This window comes from Chiloscyllium plagiosum, unplaced genomic scaffold (assembly GCF_037043375.1).
Source record: "Chiloscyllium plagiosum isolate Xiang-an unplaced genomic scaffold, Cpla_swu_hap1 HiC_scaffold_16, whole genome shotgun sequence".
NCBI lineage: Eukaryota > Metazoa > Chordata > Chondrichthyes > Orectolobiformes > Hemiscylliidae > Chiloscyllium > Chiloscyllium plagiosum.
This window is the reverse complement of record NW_028270154.1, coordinates 56,482,070-56,494,970: the sequence shown is the minus strand read 5'-3', so window position 1 is coordinate 56,494,970 and position 12,901 is coordinate 56,482,070. Positions and strand designations below refer to the sequence as shown.

Genomic DNA, 12,901 nt, shown 5'->3' with positions numbered 1-12,901 from the left:
GTCAGTTTTGGGTTGTGGGTAGAACAGTGAAGATTTAAAATATTTTATTGCTGAAAACATTTGAAAAAGATTTAAATTGGTCTGTTTTTTCACTGATGTATTAGCTTTGTTCATCATTCCCTGGGGATTCAAATAGTCTTCTGTTAAAACCTCACTTATCCAGGTCTTGAATATCTTCTGCATTTCCTTTCTTGTTATGACTTTTCATATGTTGCCACGTGGCTGTTTTAACAAATAGATTCATTGGTTATTGGGATTTGAAAGACTCCATTTCCCACCCTGGCTGAGCTGAGCAGAGAATATTTTAAAGCGTTTGCTTTGTCATGTTCAGAAAAATTCATGATAATCAAAATTTCATTTGTGTTAATTTGAGAGCCCTATCAAGTGACAAAATTGATAGAATTGAGTGTGGCAGTCTTTTTTTAATAGCAAATAAATTCTATTTGTCAAGTATAATGAGTGAGGGCTAACCTCTGAGATTGGTTGGGTTTGGTTTAGGTTGAGATAAAGTTAGAATGTGACCGCAACCTGGCTCCACCCACGGGTTTAACTGTGGCACCTTTGGCTGCGTAAATGTAACATGTTCGCAGGAGTAGCACAATCATTTAGAGTGGGCAATTTCATAGCATCTCTAAAGTGCAGATAGAGGCCATTCATCCCATTGAGTATGCACTGACCTTGTGAAGAGCATACCATTCTATCCCTGTAACTCCACGTTTATGATTGTTAACCCACCTAACCTGCACACTATGGGGCAACTTAGTACAGACAATCCAACTGACCTCCATGACTTTGGACTATGGGAGGAAACCCACACAGGTATGAGAAGAATGTGCAGACTCCACACAGATAGTCGCCCCAGGCTGGAATTGAACCTGGGTCCCTGGCACTCTGAGGCAGCAGTGCTAACCACTGAGCCACTGTGCAGCCCTTAGCACTGAGAATAACATTGAATGTTATTATATGATAATAAGGAGACTTTTAATCAATTTAAACATTGTTTTAAATCAAGGTTGCCAATTTGCATTTCACAAGACTTGAGATACTTGCCTGTTAAAAGAAGGCGGTGTTGTTGGTTCATGGGGCTCTTATAGAGACCAAATTGGATAATATCAATTAAGTCTGATTTATTGCCCCTCTGTAAAAAATCAAGGACAGAATCTCCTTGAGCCAAGGAACAGCTTTTAGAAAAAAAGGGACTAGCTTGTTGGTGCCCGCTCACAAACTTCCAAAGCTTCTCAGAAATGTTTATGATGCCAAGATCAAGCCATTAAAAGTTTCCCACAGGGTAGTATTCAAAACCATATATTATTTTTGAAACTATAAACTGAAATGGAAACTGGATTACTAATATTTCTCGAGTTTTGCAATTTGAAAATCAAATGCTCATATTGTTGCAGTTTGCAATACTGTATTAATATTTGAAGAAGTGGGAAGGAACAGTTTCAGATTGAATGGCACCAATTCTGCCTGACAGCTGCCCTCTGATTGGTTGTGCTGCAGTGTGCTGACAAGCATTCGGAGCAAGAAGAGAAAATCTTCCAGAAGCTTCAAGCTGAAAGCATCCGTCTTTCTTCTCTCTCTCGGTCTACATCTCTGTGTTGAAAAAAGGCAGAAAAATAAAGAAAGCTTAAAGGAAAGAATTCCAAAACAAGAAAGACTTCACTTCACCTGATCAACCATTGAATCAAAGAACAACCATCATCCCACAGACAGTAGCATGTCATTAGTGCTAAAAATTACAAACGTCTGAGGGAGACAATTTAACCCGCCCTTGATATCTAGGCTTGTGATTGCCATGGTTTCGTTTACCACGTGTATATTAGTTTTCCATCCATACAATTTGTTTTGAACCATTTGCCTTGTGTCCACTTTAATCATCATTGAGTGTGTGTTTCTGGGGGTTTTGAAGGGGTGTATTTTAAGTTGCTTGGTAATAGATTAAAAATCCTTTCTTTTCATTGATTTTATTAATTAAAGTTGAGTGTGTTACAATAAAAAAAATTTTTGTTGCTGTTGCCTGATGTACGAATTGCTTTTGTCCTGAAAAGCAGTCAGACAAATAAATTGGTCACTTTTGATGGTCACATGATGGTATACATTTGTGATGATATCAGTTATAACAATTGTGGAACAGTGGGGCATGATTATTGACTCAGTCTCTTCAGCTAATTAATAGCAGAATGAAGAAGAAAGCTGTAAGAACTGAGTCTTAATTCAGATCAGGAGAGAGTGAGGACTGCAAATGATGGGGATCAGAGTCAAAACGTGCAGCACTGGAAAAGCGCAACTGTCAGGCAGCATCCGAGGAACAGGAGAGTCGATGTTTCAAGCATAAGCTCTTCATCAGGAATGGGCTGAAAGGGACTGAGGGAAAAATGGGAGGTGGGGTGGGGGTGGGGGTGACGGTTGGAGGCAGGGGGGAGGTAGATGGGAATATGATAGGTGGATGAAGATGGGGGGGGGAATGGTGATAGGTCGGAGTGGAAGGTGGAGCGGATAGGAGCGATGGAAAACGGAGAGGTCTTCAGGGCAGAGGAGATGACTTGGGGGTGCAGTGAGAGACACTCACTGAGATCATTATAGAGGAAGGAGAACTTCTTCAACGCGGGCATCCTTGGAAGAGGCTTCTCAGTAAGGTTATACAGAGGAATCTCAATTATCCGAACAAGATGGGTGGGCACTATTTCGTTTGGATAATTGATTCTTGAGTTAATTGATTCAATGCCTCTCCTCTGGGGCTCAGAGGTTTCTGAAGTTTCCTTTTTCTTCCCTCTGCCTGCTTTGCTCACTCTCTCTGTCTCAGAGTTCTTCTGAGCAGGCACACACTTGTGTATAATAGACGTGCGGCATTGCTGAAGCCTCCACCACCGCCCCCCCCGCCCCCCATCAGTTCAATGTGATTGACATAGTGAGCACTTGCTAAGTCCATTCCCCAGGAGACTAGGCAGCAGCACACCCCGCACGAGCCTCACCTGCCCCTAACCCTGTCCAACACCAACCCCCATCCACCCCACCCACCATCCGCACTCCCCCACCTACCATGTACCCTTGCCGATCAGTCTGGTTTGGTCCAAAGATGAAAAGGGTTTTGAGAGGCCTTTTGTCTATATGAGACTTCAGGCCAAAGTGGTCATGCTTTAGAAGTGACCTGTAAAAGGAGAGGGGAGGGGTCAGCTCTTCAGCTGAGCTGAGCAGGGCTGTTTTAGTTCAGTGTGGACACTCTCTCTCTTTTCTGCCCTTCAACTTCAACCTGTAAGCATGTGTTCCATTTATATTGGGTTTTAAAGCAAGTTTGTTTCTTGGGACTTTTGTGTATTCAGAACAGCATAATTAAGTCTAGTTGGATAGGCTAAATTCTGTAGGGGTTCTTTATTCTGGTCTTTGTGTTTCATTGTGTAATTTTGTGAAAAAAATTTTGTCTGTTTCAAAATCTAGTAGTCAACCTAGCTATCTTACTCTGGGTAATTTTCACTGTAAACTTACCGATCGCAAAGTTCGGTCTAGGGCTGCCTGTTTAAGAATGTTTTGAGTGGTCTGGCCTAGTCCATAACAATTGAAAGACAAAATCACTCACCATCCAAAGCTGTGGTGAGAGGCTGAGGTGGGATCAGAAGATGCACAGGCATGGAGGTGTTTAAGAAGATGCAACTACAATCAGCGATGGTCGATGTGTATAGCGCATTCCCTGAAGTATCATAATAGCTTTGTACTACAGCTGTCCAACATCCCATATCCATCTGCTGATATCCCAAACATTTTAGTGATGGTGGGCAGAACCTTAAAGGGCCTGACTGACATGGGTTATAGTGAAATTTGAGGCATGAATAGATGAGGCATACAGTAATGCTTCTGTTGATATCGGGAGCATGTTTTATGTGTCTGCTAGGTCCCAAAGTGAGTTTCTCAGCAGCAAATTGCCAATTACGGGTATTGTTGCCTGTTAAATGTGTGATATAAGTGGTGTAATGATATGTATAATTTTTAATGTTGTTTATTGTGAGTTTGTATCTCTGTGTTTTTGAATTAGTAACTGATGGGTTTTCTGTATGTCTGAAATTAATTAAATGCAGGTATTTCTGGAGCCATGGTGATTTCTTTTAGAAACAGCTTTGAAACATCACTTTAAAGTGAATGGATTTTGAGTAGTACTAACGGATTGTTGTTTATTTTAATCATTTTGTGACCAGTATGGTAAATGATGTGGTGTGACAGTGGAAACCTCATAACTATAATAACTGTTCATGGATTGAAAGAAGCAGCAATAACTCTGTCTCTGGAACAAGCTTTTTCTTGAGATGAAATGAGCAATGATAAATGGTTATAAAAGGAATTGCAGCAACATGTGAATTAACCATCCCTGGAAAGAAGAAGCTCCAGAAACAACATAAACAAGCTGTTTCCTTGGAGAGAGAAGATAACACTTATTTGATAATCTCCAGCTTTATGATAAATGAGGAATTAAACCTGTCTTCTGAAGTAATGTTCTGATGTAAAGGTGTTAATTGCAGGAAAAAGCTGTGTTTTAAACAGACAGCTAACCCCGAATGTAACAAGGAACAAAGGAGCTATTTCTGATCAGAAAGCAAGCTGCACACTTGTGGTCTTCGAAAATATAATTAATGTTGGGGATGAAAGAATCTATAGGATATCACAGACTTGAAAGAGAGAAAACTTTATAAGAATCCAACACGAGAACAACTCAACAACAGAACTTGGAAGAACAAAACTGCAGAAGGACTGAACACTGGAAACTTCCAGAGATGGATCACTGTTAATTGAAATCCTGGCCAGATTTCACCATTAATTGGATTGTCTGTGAGACCTATTAGTAAGTAGCTGAATTAAATGTACCTTGTGGTGATTTACCCACAACAGGGCCTCATGATTTGTTTGTATTCCAGAACTTGGGTTTTGTTTAAAGCTTAAGGGAAATACCCATAACTGAGAGAGATGTCTCATTCTGACTTTGAGTGGGGCAATCCTGCCAGCCCTTGTCATTCTGTAAATGTAAAATGCAACTGGAAATTGGTGGGGACAATGCTCAACGTGGGTAGAGTCTGTGCTAATATGTAAAAATGCACATCTGGTGTGTGATTGGACTTTGAAAGGGCACATAAATGAAGCATGTGCTTGAAATCTCCAACTACAGTTCATTTGCGATCATTTCTTTGCCCATCTGCAATACGTGCAGACTGAATGTGTTCAGCATTGAAATGCTGATCAGAGGTGATTTGCATCACACCATTGGTGCTTGCAAATCAAACATTGTCATTTCAGTGATGCAGAAGTTAGCGGCCTTGACTTAAAAGGAAGTGAATGCTGGTCAAAATCATTTGATCACTTGTGAAATGTCAATACGTGCTGAGGGAGGAGGGGAAATTGCTTAATCATTTGTCATGTAACTATGACGATAGATACAATGATTATTGAGTACAATGAAAATTTAAGTGATCGATGTTGGTCTGGGAAAGGGGTTATTGGAACACAGAAGGCAATATCATTTTGATGCAATGCCTAGGCAACTCACTTGTCTCAGCACCTCCACCAAGTTGATCAGAGCGAGGGTGGAGCAGAGTATAGTGCTCTTGAAGATGCACTTTCACTGTTTGGACCAGTCTGAGGGAGGAGGGAGTTGGGGATTGTGGGACTCCAGACGGAGCGTGCCACCTCATCCTGTTGTGTTATGTTCCACACAATGGGACAAAGTGCTGAATGCTGAGGAAGTGAGAGAATGGAGCAGTCTTCCAAAGAGGAAGCGAGGACACGAGGAAGGAGAAAGTTTTTCTTGTGCGTGACAGAGATTGATTGTGTTCGGTGTTAAAAACCAGGGCAGGACTGACACCTTCCAAACATGGGAGTTGGGGACACCACACCGTCATTGATTGTAGAACAGCTGTATATGATAACATTTGTTTTACATTGTGGGGTGAATTGCAGCCTCTATTCATTTTGTTTGTGTTCCCTTTTGCTGGATGGAAATCAAATCTACATTTGGAATTGTCCAATTGCTTGCCTGTATATGACTTTAACTTACTGGATGATGACAAGATCTGGACTACATTGGGCACTGGGAACAGAGTAGCAATGAATTAGAGAGGGTTTTCAAGTGGGATATAGATAAAGAATGGTAAACTGAGTGACCTGGTGGTTAAACAGTGACTAGGGTGAGAGAATGGAGTTGTAAGGAGTTTTAGTTATGTTAACTCTGTGCAACAAGCAGAATGGCTTTGTTGTTGCTGTACCATCAGATTCCCGGTGAGGGCACAAGGGATGCTGGTCTTTTGGTGGACACCTGCCAAATGGCAACTTGTTCTGGGGACAGTGCATGGCAAAATGGGGCTAGAATCAAGTGCAAGGGACACCTTTGGGGTAGAGTCGGTAGTTAGTGAAGTGAGTTTGTTAGGTAGGGTGAGAAATCCTGCTAGGCCTCACAGCAAACATCCCTCCAAAAAAACTCAGCTGGCACTTGGATAAACAAAAAAGGCTTCATGCTATATCCAACCAAGTGATGTGAATTGTACCTGACTGCTGTCACGCAATAAACTATGTTTTGTTCAACACAAGAATTTCTTATTAAGGCACTCAAAAAGTTTTGTTCTACCACTATAAACTAAGGAAATCTTTAGACCAAGTCAAGGGAAGAGAGTGCTGCCAGCAAACTGCATAAGCTGGTTGTGGTTGGCATTGCAGCATGTAAAACAAAGAGAGGTCACAGGTATAACTCTTCTTTGCATCTGGGAGCTGGACTATATTGTAGCATCCCACCTTCATTTCTGTCCCTCTATTTTTCTTGCACCTTGGACACTTTTCTGCAAGGAATAGAAATAAACTAAGACTGTGGAGGATATACTCACTCAGTGGGTACAGTGCATTCTGTGAAAGGTGACATATCAAGCAGATACAAAAATGGTGCTGAGTGGCAGTGATTGATGGACATATGCAGAGGAGTGGAAGTGCACTGAAACTGAAGAATGGGTTATGTTGAAACTTAAATGGGTGTGAGGAGTCATTTGATAGATTACGTTTGGCAAGACGGAAGAAGGGTTGGAAATTGCACCAACGATAGAGGTGAATCAGCAAAATGGTTGATTTTGTTTTTGCTAACCTGGTTGGGTCATTAAACCATGTCCAGCATTGCATTCAAAAACAGCTTTTTGTGCTGCTCACCTTAGCTACATTCAAGGAGAAAGTGAGGACTGCAGACGTTGGAGATCAGAGTTGAAAAGTGGCACTGGAAAAGCACAGCAGACTCCCTGACCTGCTCTGCTTTTCCAGCACCACACTTTTCAACTCTTAGCTTCATTCGACCTCACCTTCTTGGGAATAGCAGGTTTCTTTGTTGGGATAAAAGTATGTCGCTTCTGTTCCTAGCTTCAGTCAGCAAGAATTCAAGGGAAGTGTTAAAAATTCCATTTCTAGACAGGTGCTTCATATGTGGACTTTGGATTATCATGTGGGTGTGCTTGTATTCAGTTTGGTAATGACAGACCAGGAAGCAAGGCTTGGTGATTCACTGCATTTGAACTCAGAAAATCCAGTCCAGTAACTTTATTTTCCAGTTTTGTGTACATAGTCTCACCAACCACTCTACCTCAGCTTGGAAACTGTTTTGAATTAATATTGGGGCCACTTTAACATCACACTTTTTAAGCTTACTCTATTTTCTTTCTCCTCACTCAGAAAGTCTGTATTGCTATATTTAAATCATCAGCATAAAACTTTGAAGGTTCTTTTCCAAGGGATTTTGATCTTTTTTTAATTCTTTGTCTTGCACCCCACCCCTGCATTCCACAAGATCTTGTAAAGTAGGAATGGGAAAATGAGTAAAGGTATTCATTCCCAATTGATTACATCACATGATTTTCATAAGCAGCATTTTTTGGTCTGTTTGCCAAGAAAGTACTGCTAACAGGAAACATCTTGTGCTGAATTGCTCCAGGATTTTGAATGCCATAATGGGAAATGTCTGGCTGCTTGTGTTTCTTGAGTTACCTCATAATCTCACAGCCTTAGCTCAGTAGAGGCTCAGTTGCCTCTGAGTCAGAAGGTCACAGGTTCTTGTCTCACTCCAGAGACTTTAAACAGCCTGGCAGGCCAACCATGGAAGTGGCGCATTTCACATGAAATGTTAAACCAAAGTCCTGTTTGCCATCTCAGGCATTAATGTTCCCGTGAACCTAATCAAAGAAGAGCAGAAGAGTTATTCGAGTGTCTTGGCCAATATTTATTCCTCGATCGATATAATTAAAAGCTGATTATCTGGTCATTACACCATACAGACTAGCTGCTCATTTCCCCATATTACAATAGTGATGACACTTCTGAACTACTTTGCTGGCTTTAAAACTCTGAGGCTTTCTAAGGCTATGCAAGATATTTTCTAATGAATGATTCTTTCACCTTTAATGCTTCAGAGTTGTTGGTTCAAAGCAAAATGATTGCACAGAAAGTTCTTATTATCAGGTACCATAAAATCCAACTCAGCACGATCACGATTGAGGAATTCTACCCACAACAGTTTCCATTCATGATGTCAGTTGTTGAAACTTGATTCATGTTAGCAAGAATGTATCTGCTTTAGTTCCCCACATGGTTAAATCACACTTACTCACCCAAAAACAGTCACTTGGCTGGGATAGTGGACAATTGTTTGAACTGGTCGAGTGATAAACTGTGCCTTTAAGACAGTGAGGGGAAAAAAAGACTAGAAGAGTTTAAATAAAATCCATGCAATCGTCAATAGAATAAGCTCCAAACATTAACTTCCATATCTCTTTCCACAGTCAATGATAATTATTAAGAAAAATGTGTGTTGTGTGATATCCCCAGCCACATCTGAGCTTCATTCTTTACAGATGCATTTTCAACGTTGCTATGAATAGTGAATAGCATAAATCCCCAAGGCACCTCTTATTTATTTTATATATACTTGCAAAGTACTCTTTAACATGTAAATTGTGTCTGGCCCCTTTCCGTTACGGATTTGACATTACAATATTTTTCTCCATGTGATTCATTGGAAGAAAGCATTAGTATATTTTAACATTCAGATTAGAATTTGCCACCAGGCTATTGAACTGTGAGCATTTCCTGCTCCTTGGATGGCAATATTTAAATTCACTTGGCTAATCCAAATGATCTTTACAAACCTCTCTTCTTCTTTATCTCATTTAAAACCCACCTTCCGACGTACCTCTTTGACCAAGCTCTTAGTCACTCTTCCTAACATTCTTTGGTTTTGTGTCAGTTTTTCTCTGACTCTGTTTCTGTGAAGCACTATTGGACATCTTCCTATTTTAGGGGTGTCTTATAAATTTAAACTGTGTATTTTCTGTTCATTGTATTAGATGCTTTTAATGCAGCTGAAATGCCTGGACCCTCCTCATTTCTCACCAGCCCACCATCCAAAGATGATTCTCATTGTCATTAATTTACAATAATTGACAAACTTGGAAAAAAGATCATTGATAAAACCAAGTTAAAAATCACACGACACCAGGTTATAGTCCAACAGGTTTATTTGGAGGCACTAGCTTTCAGAACGCTGCTCCTTCATCAGGTGATTGATAAAACCAGTTATCTTAAAGTTGTCCCCTCTGATTTTAATTATATGATGATCTGTGAATTATACAACACATCATTTTTGGGAATTTTTTGATATGGAATTTCACAGTTGTAGCTAGGTTTGCAACCTTGGTGAAAAATTCATTAACAAAACTCATTCAGCTCAGAAAATGCACAAAATAATCTTAAAGAAATTGCATGGCTTAATTTGGATTAATCAATATTAGTGTCTAAACCCTGCTACATAAATCCACCTTATTTAAAATGCTTAATGCAGCTTGTTACTCCTCATGGTCTCACAACGCTAATTTACTTCAGTCTGGGTGGGATAAAGAAGCTATTGTTTGTTTCTATTTATCTAAAGTTGAACTATTAAATTATTTTTCAGGCAGAATCAGGAGTAAATAAGATCCACTGGTTATACAAAACACTGTCGTTGGTATGGAAACAGTGAATTGTGAGAATGTTACTCTATTTTTTCTAAAATATTAATTTAAAGAAAAATCATTTGAAGGAATTCAAGTTTTGAACTAAACAAGTGAAGCAATCATTTTTTAATAATTAAATATGAGTCCTCTTCCAGGGAGCATATTGTCAAATCTCCCTGAAAGGATTAGTTCTATAATTACCTTCCTAGTCCAATCCTCACCTTTTCAGGATTTTTCTTTGTGATTTGTGCCCCCTCTTTTATTTAGCTTGGGAATATCATATATGCTGTGTACTCATTCTGAATCATAAAAGTAAGCTTTCTTTTACATGAATATGCAATTTGCACGCAAAGCTATATGACCATTATGCGTTGTAATCACTGACATTTTAACTGATTTGTTGCCACTGTCTAAAATCATTTACTATCAGGAGAAATTGAGATATCTATACAGATTGTTTATCAATGACATGACATGTTTGCTGCTGTACCAGCATTACACTTGGTAAAATAGAAAATTCTCTATGAATAAAAACACCACTTATGCAAAACTCTTCTTGCAATGTTTTTCAGATAAGCACAGGATATGAGTAAGGCGTAAATTGAATGAAAGCATTCCATTGGTAAGAATCCTTAGATCTTTAATTGGGACAGAATTGCATCAGAAATCTGTGCTTTAAAAATGTTCATTGTTGCAGCAAAATATATTAATTCTATAGCACCATAATTTTTTGTCAGTCAGTGATGATTGGCAGCAGAGTCTGGAACCTTTGCATAGATAAAAGCTTGCTTTAAGTATTGGCCAATCCATTTAGAATTGTTCTGCAACTGTCACATGTGCTGTACCCTGATGTCAGTGTTTCTTAATATGTAGATTAGAGAAGTTCATGTTCTCATACGTGATGCAACAGTCGACTTTGGCTTTATTACTATGTATTCAAGCAAATGTTACAGTTGTCCTAATGAAAGATAAATCTCACAATGGAACAACAGTGTACAAAAGAACACTTTATTACGCAAAGGAACAATAGTGAATTAGAATAGATTCTTACGAATTCTCGATAATGTCTGACAAGCCTTTTCCTAAACAATTTGATGGTGTGTGACATACAAATGTTCTTTTCATCTTGATACAGATTGCTTTTTTTGTCGTAGCTCGGAGGGTGAGGAAATGTGGAATATGAAGAATAGACAGGAGCGAGGCAGACTGCCACCTTTTACACCTGGATCCTGGATTCTATTCCATTCAAACAGATGGAAGTCCTGTGTTTGCTCTAAGCTCTGAGCATGAAATGAGTTCAAATTCAGTCCAATTTCTAAAGTATTTGTTTCACAAGCACTTTCCCAAATTGGTGATCTTCCGCAGAGTCAGAAAATACCTTGTAGCATAGAAAATTCAACAACTTTACATATTGCTATTTTAAGAGATGGTTTCTACTTATGATTAGGATACATTGCAAGCTTTACTCTGTACCAAACTCTCTATTAGCATTTGTTAAAATGTTTAATTCCATGGTTTTGAATTCCTAATATGAAGTTCCTGCAATGCAGTGAGCACAGTATTCTTAAAGCAGCAATTTACTTAAGTGGAAATAATATGTAACCAATTTAGTTAATGAAGTTAGTTTGGAGTTGTCAGGTCAATTGACCTTTAGGTACTTCCTCATATGTTGAGTAAATTGGATATTTCGTTTTCTCTTCATTGCACAACTTGTGTGAGAATCCCTCTTTTTATACTTTTGTGTTCAAGGATAATGTCTGTATGAAAGTACTTCTCTTTCTCCAAATCAGGGTGTGCTTTGTTTCAAAGATGGTGCATTTGCTTCCAAATCCTAAAATTCTACACATTAAAAATGCTGTGACTCAAACACATCAAACCATTTATTTTTCACATTTTATTTACAAATGTTTTTTCTTGATTTTTTTATATAATCTCTGCATCAGTCCCCAAACGGTAGGTTTGTTAAATTGGAGCCGACTACGGTGAATGAAGACAAGCTGACTCCTTAAGGATAACAAGAACTGAGACCTGAGTGACTCATATCATTCATTAGTTCATAAGATCACTTTTAAAAACCAAGTCATGCGCCCAAATGACTGTCCCACCTGAGTATGTCTATGGAGTGAATGTGAACAATCAGTTAAAACTACTCAATCTTATTTCTCAAAATGACAATTATGGGAACAAATAATAAACTTGTACATCTCTTTATCTAGTTCTAGCCAATCTCTGTGTTGCTTTTTAGTGCATTTTCTCAATAAAGGAAATTTATTAAACACATGAATCTTGTGCATTTGTGAACACTTCTTCTAGTTTGCTGTTGCCTCTTAACCTTTTCATTCAAAAATATTTATAATCCTTTTTGGCAATTCTAGCTCTATAAAAACAGTAATTATAAATTGAATAATGCTGCAAAAGTAACAAATTTAGAATTGAATCCAAAATTGTAAAGCAATAATGGATTTGAGAAAAGCCTTTGCTCGGTTTAAATTTGCACGAGATGTTAACTACGTATGAAATGTTAAAAATGGCATGCAAACATTTCACGGTTAGTCATCATGTAAACATTTATGGCTTGAACAAGTTCCATAATTCAATGTATCATCATTTTAGGAATGTGGAACGTGTAAGCGTGCATGCATTGGTTGGTTTTGTTGAAAATATATTTGGGTGTTTAGGGATAACAAAAACAGTGACCTAAAGACTTTGGATTATGTTGCTATTACACTCGAGAAATTGGAGGCACTGGGAGTCAGCATTCCAATCATGCTTATTGCATGAGGTTACATTTCCTCAGCAGTTGTGCTGATACATAATGTACCAGCACAACATGTATGGACTTGTTGAGCTCCTTGGGAACTGTTGACTGATTCCAGCTTCTTGAAGCAATTTTGAAATGGCACAGG

At 38.8% G+C, this 12,901-nt stretch overlaps 1 protein-coding gene across 3 annotated transcripts in view; it reads left to right on the top strand.

The window, feature by feature from the left end:
- ergic1 (endoplasmic reticulum-golgi intermediate compartment 1) overlaps nt 1–12,273 on the top strand; it is a 137,745-nt gene extending 125,472 nt beyond the window's left edge. For all 3 annotated transcript variants that reach the window (XR_015759791.1, XR_015759793.1, XR_015759790.1), the window contains exons 11-12: nt 10,568–10,617; nt 11,131–12,273. The gene's annotated coding sequence lies outside the window, so the exon portion shown is untranslated. The remainder of the gene's footprint in view (nt 1–10,567; nt 10,618–11,130) is intronic.
- Nucleotides 12,274–12,901: the final 628 nt, after the last annotated feature.